This window comes from Vipera ursinii (genome assembly GCF_947247035.1).
Source record: "Vipera ursinii genome assembly, chromosome: 17".
Classification (NCBI taxonomy): Eukaryota; Metazoa; Chordata; class Lepidosauria; order Squamata; family Viperidae; genus Vipera; species Vipera ursinii.
The window spans coordinates 1,475,729-1,485,420 of NC_139530.1; the positions used below are offsets into that span (position 1 = coordinate 1,475,729).

At 51.1% G+C, this 9,692-nt stretch overlaps 1 long non-coding RNA gene across 1 annotated transcript; it reads left to right on the top strand.

Moving 5' to 3' along the window:
* The first annotated feature begins 2,882 nt into the window (after nt 1-2,882).
* On the top strand, nt 2,883-8,615 carry LOC310647891. Its single transcript, XR_014493974.1, has 3 exons — nt 2,883-3,065; nt 4,470-4,631; nt 5,269-8,615. It is a non-coding gene; the product is annotated as an uncharacterized lncRNA (long non-coding RNA).
* The last annotated feature ends 1,077 nt before the right edge of the window (nt 8,616-9,692 follow it).

Here is a 9,692-nt window from a genome sequence, read left to right on the forward strand (position 1 = left end):
AATGCCGCTATCGCTAAGGGACCGAAAACAGTGCCCTCCTGTGGTCCAAGCCGGCGTAGCAACCAACCAAAGAAAAACCTTTTAAATGGCGTTTTAAGATTATTCTTCTTTATTAATAAAAGCTTATTAATATTAGGGCATTTTATTCTGCGCCTGTGACCCACCCGCCGCCCTATTAATATTAATAAGGCGCTAATAATAAAGATAGAGAATAATAACCTTAAAATGCGGCGACTGCAATATTCTGTTTGGCCACAGGATGGCACGTTTCCCCGTCCCATAGCGTTAACATGGGGACCATAGTAGGCCTTTTGCCTAGATCGGGACACCGAGAAGCGAAGCGAGAAAGAGCAGACAAAGCCTCTACCGGTAGCCGAGTCATTCTAGAAAAATGCCGGGTTTGTCTATTACCTCGTTAGCGGGGGATCCGCACCTGGAATGGGCATCTTGCGGCCTTGCCCGGTAGACGCGCGCCACGGCACCATAGAGCAGAAAACAGGCCTGGAAAAAGCAGAGAACGGTGCTGCCAATGGACAGGAAGTTGATGACGGCCATACTGGGAAGGTCCTTGTCAAAGGGACTGGCGGACGGCTGTTAGTTGACTAACAGGAAATTGGCCATGGCGAGAAGGTCGCTGAGAAAGGAAGTTGGCACGGAAGACTAAGAAAAACGGACAGGAAGTCGGCCATAATAGGTGGGTCGATTAGAAATAAACCGGGGGATGGCCAATTTGTACGGACAGGAAGTCCGCCATATCGAGAAGGTCTCTGTTAATGTGGACGCTCTGCGCTTTGTCGCTTCGCTTCTCGGTGTCCCTATCTAGGCAAAAGGCCTACTATGGTCCCCATGTTAACGCTATGGGACGGGGAAACGTGCCATCCTGTGGCCAAACAGAATATTGCGGCCGCCGCATTTTAAAGCTATTATTCTTTATCTTTATTATTAGCGCCTTATTAATATCAATAGGGCGACGGGTGGCGACACAGGCGCGGGATAAGATGCCCTAATATTTAATAAGCTTTTATTAATAAAGAAGAATAATCTTAAAACGCCATTTTAAAGGTTTTTCTTTGGTTGGTTGCTACGCCGGCTTGGACCACAGGAGGGCACTGTTTTCGGTCCCTTAGCGATAGCGGCATTGAGGCCGTCGAAAAGGCCCCAGTGTTAATGCTATGGCACGGAAAACTGCCATCCTGTGGTCAAAGCGGGAATTGCTGCCGCCGAGAGAAATAATCCTTTTTAATGGCATTTTAAGGTTCTTATTCTCTACCTTTATTATTAGCGCCTTATTAATATTAATAGGTGGCCCTTTCGCTGCGACACAGGCGCAGAATAAGGTGGCCTAATATTAATAAGGTTCTATTAATAAAGAATAATAATCTTAAAACGTCATTAAAAAGGCCTAGGAGTTTTGCCTAGGATCGGGACACCGAGGTTATTTTGGGCACAGTGGCCTGAAAGGGACTACAAAGACCATCTATAGCACAGGGCATGAAAAGGATGCACCCCTGTGGTTATTTTACACATAACAGCTTGAAACGCACTACAAAGACCATCTATATAGTAGAGCACATGAAAAGAGTGCCCACCTCTGGTTATTTTGGGCATAGTGGCCTGAAAGGGACTACAAAGACCATCTATAGCACAGGGCATGGAATGAGTGCCCTCCTGTGTTTATTTTGGGCACAGTGCACTGAAAGGGAGTACAAAGACCATAGATAGCACAGGGCATGGAATGAGTGCCCTCCTGTGTTTATTTTGGGTGTAGCGGTCAGAAAGTGACTACAAAGACCATGTATAGCACAGGGTATTAAAAGAGTGCCCTCCTGTGGTTATTTGGGGTGTAGAGTCCTGAAAGGGACTTCAAAGACCATATATTGCACAGGGCATAAAAAGAGGGCCCACCTGTGGTGATTTTGGGCATAGAGACCTGTAGGGGACTACAAAGACCATATGTAACAAAAGGCATCCAAAGAGCGTCCTCCTGTGGTTATCTTGGGCGTAGCAGCTACAAAAGGGCTTCTACGACCATATATAGCCCAGGGCATGAAAAGAGTGCCCTCCTGTGGTTATTTTGGGTGTAGCGACCTGCATGGGACTACAAAGACCATATATAACAAAGGGCATCCAAAAAGTGCCCTCCTGTGGTTATTTTGGGCATAGTGGCATGGAAGTGACTACAAAGACCATGTATAGCCCAGGGCATGAAAACAGTGCCCACCTGTGGTTATTTTGGGCATAGCAACCTGTAGGGACTACAAAGACCATATGTAATAAAGGGCATCCAAAGAGTGCCCTCCTGTGGTTATTTGGGGCATAGTGGCCTGGAAGTGACTACAAAGACCATGTATAGCCCAGGGCATGAAGAGTGCCCTCCTGTGGTTATTTTGGCATAGTGACCTGAAAGTGACTACAAAGACCATGTATAGCCCAGGGCACGAAGAGAGTGCCCTCCTGTGGTTATTTTGTGCACAGTAGATGAAAGGGACTACAAAGAGGGCACTCTTTTTCTGCCCTGGGCTATAGATGGTCTTTGTAGTCCCTTTCGGCCCACTGTGCCCAAAATAACCACAGGAGGGCCCTCTTTTTCTGCCCTGGGCTATAGATGGTCTTTGTAGTCCCTTTCAGGCCACTATGCCGAAAATAACCAGAGGAGGGCACTCTTTTCACGTCCCGTGCAATATAGATGGTCTTTGTAGTGCGTTTCAGGCTGTAATGGGTAAAATAACCACGGCGGCGCATCCTTTTCGTGCCGCGCCCCGGGGTGAGCGGACGGGCACGAGGACTCGTCTGAAACGAGAGAGGTTTCCTGCTTGGCCAGGGGGTTGGACTAGACGACCTCGCCAGGCCCCTTCCAGCTCCGTTATTCTGTGAGTCCCGCCCTCGCGCTCCAGCCGGAGAGCGACGCCTCCAATCACGGCGGGGAAGCTCACAGCCAATCCGGCCCGGCCACGCCCCCTCCCTCGCTACCCGGAAGCTGCGCAGGGAAGCTGGGCCAGCGTGGCTCCCACCGCCGCCCCCGAAGCTCCGCGGCGCCTGCAAGCCCGGCCGGCCGAGGGCAGCGGGTGAGTCCCGGGCCGAGTGGGGCGTCCTTGCAAGAAGCGGGGGGCGGGTAGGAGCCCTTCCGGGATTGGGCAGCCCCGCAAACTCGTGAGAATGGGGAATTGGGTGAGTTTCCTCCTCGGGTTTACACGCATTCTGCCCCGACTCTTCTTGCAAACCTAGGGGGGGAAAAACACGTTGCGTTGTGTTGCAACGCCTGGCATTGCCTTCGTTGGGGGCAGGAACGGGTGCCGTGTCCCCCGGGTGGGAAGCTTAGGTGTCCGACCCAACGCGTGCATCGCCTGCTCGTGTGAACGAACGCGCGGCAGACTCTGGGGACGCCCCGCGAGCGAACGGTCTTCCTTTGCCCGTTAATTAATCCAACCCAGGTTATTAAACGTAGCTGGGGGTCTTCGAGCTTGGCTTGTGGACTTCAACTCCCAGAATTCCTCAGCCAGGCACGCTGGCTGAGGAATTCTGGGAGTTGAAGTCTACAAGTCAAAAGGGCCAAGTTTGAAGACCAACCTAACTTATCTCATCCTACCTAACCTGCTGAATTGGGAGGGACAGTTAGGGAGTGAGCGACACCTGGATAGTTTGATTGACGGCCACAGGTGGAGCTCGGTTGGGAGCAGGTTACCTTTGCAGCAGCTTGCCAGGCAAATGAATTGTAATTTCTTAAAAATAGAATTTTTTAAATATAAAATGGAGGCCGGCAGACTTGGAACATTGGGGAACAATTCCAGGTAAACCGGAAAGATTCCCCTCCATTTTCATGTCATTTTTAGCCGCAGAGACCTGACACCTGGTTCCACTGGATAAAATGGAAGGCTAAAGGGCCATTTTCTATATTGTCCCCTTTTCCTGCTCAGTTTTGAAAGCCCCTGGGTTAAAAATGCAGAAATTAGATTTTTAAAAACCCGTTGTTGTGATTTGTGGACCTGAGAATTTTGAAACGTTTTTGGTGAATTCAGTTTGACCAGATGTTGGAGAGTCCTGGGTGCGAATCTCTCTTGAGTTATTTCATTTATTTTTATTTGTTTAGTCAGCCCAGTGGCTTTGGCAGTTAAATGGGATTCAGAATTCAGGAGAAGCAAGTGGGTAACAAGGCCTCCTCATAATAAATTATTAGAAATAATTTATGAATACATAAAGTTATAAATTCTAAAATAATCCAGGATGTCTCTTGAAGGGCTTTTGCCGTTAATTGATTTTCTTGCATTTATGAAATCTATCTAGCTGCCCATTAGGACTTCTGTTCGTCCTTTCTAGGAAACAAAACCCGTAATGTTTCTCCTCTGAGCAGATGCCACGATATAGCGCTTTTGAAATCTGTAGGGTTTATTAGCATTTTTTAAAAAAATACTTCCTGGCTGGATATGTAGATATATAAACTTAAATTCGTTAAACTCTTCTCTGTTGTGCAGGAAAATAAAGGTCATGGATCTGAGCGTAAAGATCAGCTCTCTCGACTAAAGGAAGGAGATCCCGAATTGTACAAGTTTCTGGGAGAAAATGGGAAGACTTTGCTTAATTTTGATGATTCGGATGAAGAGAAGAACCATCACGTGTTGCCTGAAAAATGAGAGGTAATTGATTTATTTTCAATATAACCGAACATCAGGAATGGCCTGACTGCTGATAATTAGCGCCCTGATGCCAATTAGACTTTATCACATTGTCACTGAAAATGGTGGAACACTGGAAGGAAGTCGCCCATACCTCTCTCCTTCTTTCTCTCCCTATTTCGCTCATTCTTTTTTTTCCTTCCTTTCTCCCTTTTCCTTCCTTCCTTCCAAGGCAGGCTCAGGAATTCTGGGAGTTGAAGTCCTCAGGTCACTAAAGGGCCATTGTTCATTTGGAGAGGGGCCCTTCTCCCCCTCCCCTTTATTTCTAGGATGTGGGTTTTGGAAGCCTCCCCCTTTACAGGGTTGTGCCCCCCATCAAATAAATTGGGGAGGGGGGAATAAAGATTTTCTTCTCCTTGATCCTCCCATCTCCTTTAGAAAAAGCCATCTGCTTTGCTTATTTATTGCTCTACTTATTATTAAAACTTATATTCTGCCCATCTCGCCGTTCCCGTCCTGCCCCCTCCTGAGCTCTGCAGACAATCCATTAATTAGCACTGGACATTAATTAGCACACAGCTGCCCTTTCTGTCCGCCACCCCCACCCCTTGTCCCCAATGAGGTTGGATTGACACCAAGTCTTTCTTTCCTTCTCCAGGAGACGAGAAGGCCGCGCTTCAATGGAGGAAACCTCGGGCAGAGTTGCAACAGCTGGCGCAAGGAGGACCTGGTGGAAGACTTGGATTTTTCCAATGCAGACTGATGGATGGACAGACTGGAGGGTAGGGGGGGCAGGGGTGGGGAAGGGGCTGCATTGTTCCAGCTGGCCCTGAAGCCGAATTTGTGCGCTCGAGGGACAGGCCAGAAAATTGGTCAGCCGGCAGGGGAGCCTTAAAAAGCCTGTGCCCCATGGCTGCAAAAACTGCCTCTTTCGAATAATGTGGGTTCTTAAAACCATCTCAAAATAAAACCTTAAAACCATCTCAAAAAAGAAAAAAGAGGCCGGCCTTCAATGCTGCCCCTTCCTCTTCTGGAGACGCAGAGATGAAGATCAACTTCCCACCGCAGTTGCAGCCGGAACACTTTTACAGACCATTTTCTTTTTTAAAGACTTGGCTCTTTTTTGGACCAAACCCAGCAGGAAGAGCTGGACGGGACAGCACAGTGCATGCTTTGAATCCACCACCACCCCCAATTCCCCCCAATGTTTATTTCTGTATGGGAAGGGAAGGTTTGCGTTGGTTCTCGGCTTGTAAAAACAGCCTGTTGTCGTTTTCTTTCAAAGGCCTGGATCTCTTTGCACTGAAACTGCAGCGGGCAAAACGGCTGCATCCCGATGGAGAAACGTTTTGCCCTGCAGCTTTCACTGCATTGCGACCCACTGCATTGCGACCTTTTTTCACCCCACCTGTGGTGCCCACCGGGAACTGAGACCCACACACTTGTTTTTTGAGGTCACCTGACAGAACAGATCTAGGATAAGGGGATAGCATTGGTCGGGAGGGGATTCCCCCAACTTAGCCAGGATATCTCTGTAATTTGCAAGTTAGGTGAAGGAGTCTTATGTCTTCAGCTTGGCTAAAGAACCGTGTTTTGTGGTTTACGGAGATGTGCTTGAAATGCAAAGTCCCCATAAATCTGAAAACACGGCTGCTCTAGCTTTTTAAACTGGATGGGCGGGTGAAGGCATAACGGCTGTTAGCTTTTGCCTTGGTTAAAGACTACGGATGTCTGGTAGGATTGTGTAGATTCGGGTTGTAGGACAAAGTTGAGGTGTCAGAAGAACTTGGATCAGGGTTTTTTAACCTTAACTTGAAGATGCGTGGACTTCAAATTCCAGAACTCTTGAGTGTTGAAACCCACACATCTTGCTAAGGGGGAGAAACCCTGATCTCCACGGTCATGTAAACCCACCAGGTATGTCAAGAACTGAACTCTTGCTTTCGGAAAGCCAAACGGCTCTTGGAAGGCTGGACTTCAGTTCCCAGAAATCGGCAGCTTTTAGAACACTTTGGGAGTTAAAGCTTGCCCATTGAAAGATGCAAATTTCAAAGGGATGAGTTTTAGCTCCCGGAAATCTTAGCAATCCTAGGCTAGATAAGTTTTAAGGATTGAGGTCCCCTTCCCACCCACCCGCCCCCCAATTCCCAAGGACACCAGATGGCTGCGACTTAATTTCCAGCCGTCTCCAGCACATGGACTTTACTCTGATCTCCAGGGTCATGTAAACCCACCAGCTAGGTCAAGAACTGAACTCTTGCTTTCAGAAAGCCAAACGGCTCTTGTAAGGCTGGACCTCAGTTCCCAGAAATCGGCAGCTTTTAAAACACTGGGAGTTAAAGCTTGCCCATTGAAAGATGCAAATTTCAAAGGGATGAGTTTTAACTCCCGGAATTAATTTAATTTAGCTCCTGCGACTTAATTTCCAGGAGTCTCCAGCACATGGACTGGAGAATTCTGGAAACTGAGCTAATCTTGGAGATGGCTCCATGCTGTCTCTTGGTGGGGCGTCCCAGTTCTGAATTCTAGGACTTGGGGAGTCTGCCAATCGGAGACAAATCCCATGAAAGGTAAGTGGTGAGTCTCCAACTCTTAATTCTGTTAGGAATTCTGGAGCTTGCACTCCACCAATCCAGGAGACAGGTCAATGTCCTGTGGACGATGGGTCTCCAATTCTTCTGAATTCTGGGACTTGGGAGTCTTCCATCACAGAGGGCATAGGATACCCTAGTTCCTACAATACCAGATGGGTGCCATTCAATCTCTGGTGTTTTCCAGCACGCAGACTGGAGAATTCTGGGAATTGAAGTTCAATCTTGGAGGTAGAAGTCCCAGGTCTTCTAGGTGGGCTTCCACAGGATTCTGCTAAAAATTCTTACACCAAGGAAACGCGACATCTGAATGGGAAACCTTCAATTCCCAGAACTCTGCAACCTTGGGGTGTAGAGTTACGGGGAATGAAGTTAACTTCCCATCCAGATGGGAGGGCAAACAGATGGAAGGTAAACGGGTGGAACCCAGACTTCTCCAGTTTATGTCTGTATTCTGGGAATTTTAAAGTCCAACATAGAATTTCTAATAGAGCTTTGGCCCCCAGAATGCTTGGCAACGTAGCTGGATAATTCTGGGAAATAAGATCATCCATGTTGGGGTGTGTCATTCTCCACACTTAGACGTTTTGGGGCTGAGGTCCACTTATTTGGGATGCGCAGAACTTGGGTTCCTTTGAGCTGTGAGATTGCAAATCCCCACAGCTACAAATGTACAGGAATTGAAGTTCTTTAAGCCATTCCCACCCACCCCCCAGAAATGGGTGCACCTCAGCCCTGAAGCCTTGGGGGTCTCCGGTAGGTCTCAGCCTTGGCAGGCTTAAGGATGGGTGGACTTCAGCCTTAGTTGAAAGTCTACCCAACTTAAAACTTGTCAAAGTTGAGAAAAGTTGTTGTAGAACCTCAACCCCGCCCCAATCTCCCCAGCAACTAGACAGGTGAGCCAGAAAACAGGTGTGTCTTGAGGTAAGTCTGCAGTTCCTCCCTTCTTCTAAGTAGACATGCACAATGTGTCCAAAACAGGGGCTTCTTGGCTCCAAGACCTCGGCACTTAATTTCAATAATACACTTGTGCATGCCTACTTGTAGCAAGGGCTGCACAGAGGGCGCAAGCTCTGTGCATGGTGGGTCCTGCCCTGGAAGGCTGGAGGGGGGTGGAAAAAGGGTCAGGGGCCAGCCCTGGTCCAAGGGGGGCTGGCGAGGAGGCCCTGGGGAGGTCTGGGGCATCCAAGCCCCGTGGGGCAGCCTCAGGCATCCCAGGGCCTCTCTCGCCAGCTCCTCTTGCGCCACGGTTGAAGTCGAGGGTCTTGGTGGGAGCTGGGGGAGGCTGAGAGGCCGGGGCAGGGCGGCTGCCAAGGTCCTTGGCTCTGGGGGGGGGGCATTTTGCCCACTTCAAGCCAAAGACATTGGCAAGCTGCTCTCTCTGCGCCCCCCCCCCCTCCTGAGCCTCCCTCAGCTCCCACCAATGCCTTTGGCTTCAATCCTGGCCTAGGGGGGGCCTTGGGGGGAGGGGAGGTCCTGGGAGGGGGGGGGAACTTCCCCCCTCCTCCCAAGATCTCCTCTCCCCCCCAAGGCCCCCTCTAGGCCAGGATTGAAGCCAAAGGGGTGGGGGAGGGAGGGGGGGTGGGTGGGGAGGGGGGAGGGTGGGGGGTGGGTGGGGAGGGGGGAGGGTGTGGGTGGGAGGGTGGGGAACCAGAGGGGGGGGTGTACTTCTTGTTTTCTTGACCTCTAATAAAAATTGTGAAAAGTGCAGCATCCCGCCTCTTTCTTTCCCCTCCCACCCGCCCACCCTCCCCCCCCACCCACCCTCCCCCCCACCCACCCTCCCCCCCATTTCCCTCCCTCCTCTTGGTTCCCCTCCCCATCTTTGGCCTCAAGGGGTGCCCGAGGTAGGGAGGGGCAGGCCCTGGGTGCCCCCCCCAGGCCTGCCAGGGTGGATGGGGCATCTTCCCAGGGCTCCCCTCCTCTTCCCCTCCCTCCCTCCACCCCAGGAGGGCTGCTGGGGGCTAGGCGGAGGTGGGGAGAGCCCTGGAAGGAGGTTGGAGGCTGGGGGGGGGGTCTCCTTGCCGAACACCCCATCTCTTCCCTTCCCAGCTCCCTTGGTGCCATCTGGCAGGGACCCCGTGGGTGGCAAAGACTCAGGAGGGAAAGGGAGGCCCGGGAGGGGGGGGGGAATGGGCAGGCTCTCCCCAACATTTAAAGGGAGGAGTTTGTGCCTGCCGATGCCCCCCCCTTCACCCCAGGGCCTCCCATTCCCTCCTTTGCCCGTGTCTGCACCCGTGGCACCAGGGGAGTTGGGAAGGGGAGAGGAAGGGGCGTTGGCAAGGAGCCCTGGCAAGGAGCCACCCCGTCAGCCTCCAACCTCCTTCCAGGGCTCTCCCCACCTCCGCCTAGCCCCCAGCAGCCCTCCTGGGGTGGAGGGAGGGAGGGGAAGAGGAGGGGAGCCCTGGGAAGATGCCCCATCCACCCTGGCAGGCCTGGGGGGGGCACCCAGGGCCTGCCCCTCCCTACCTCGGGCACCCCTTGGGGCCAA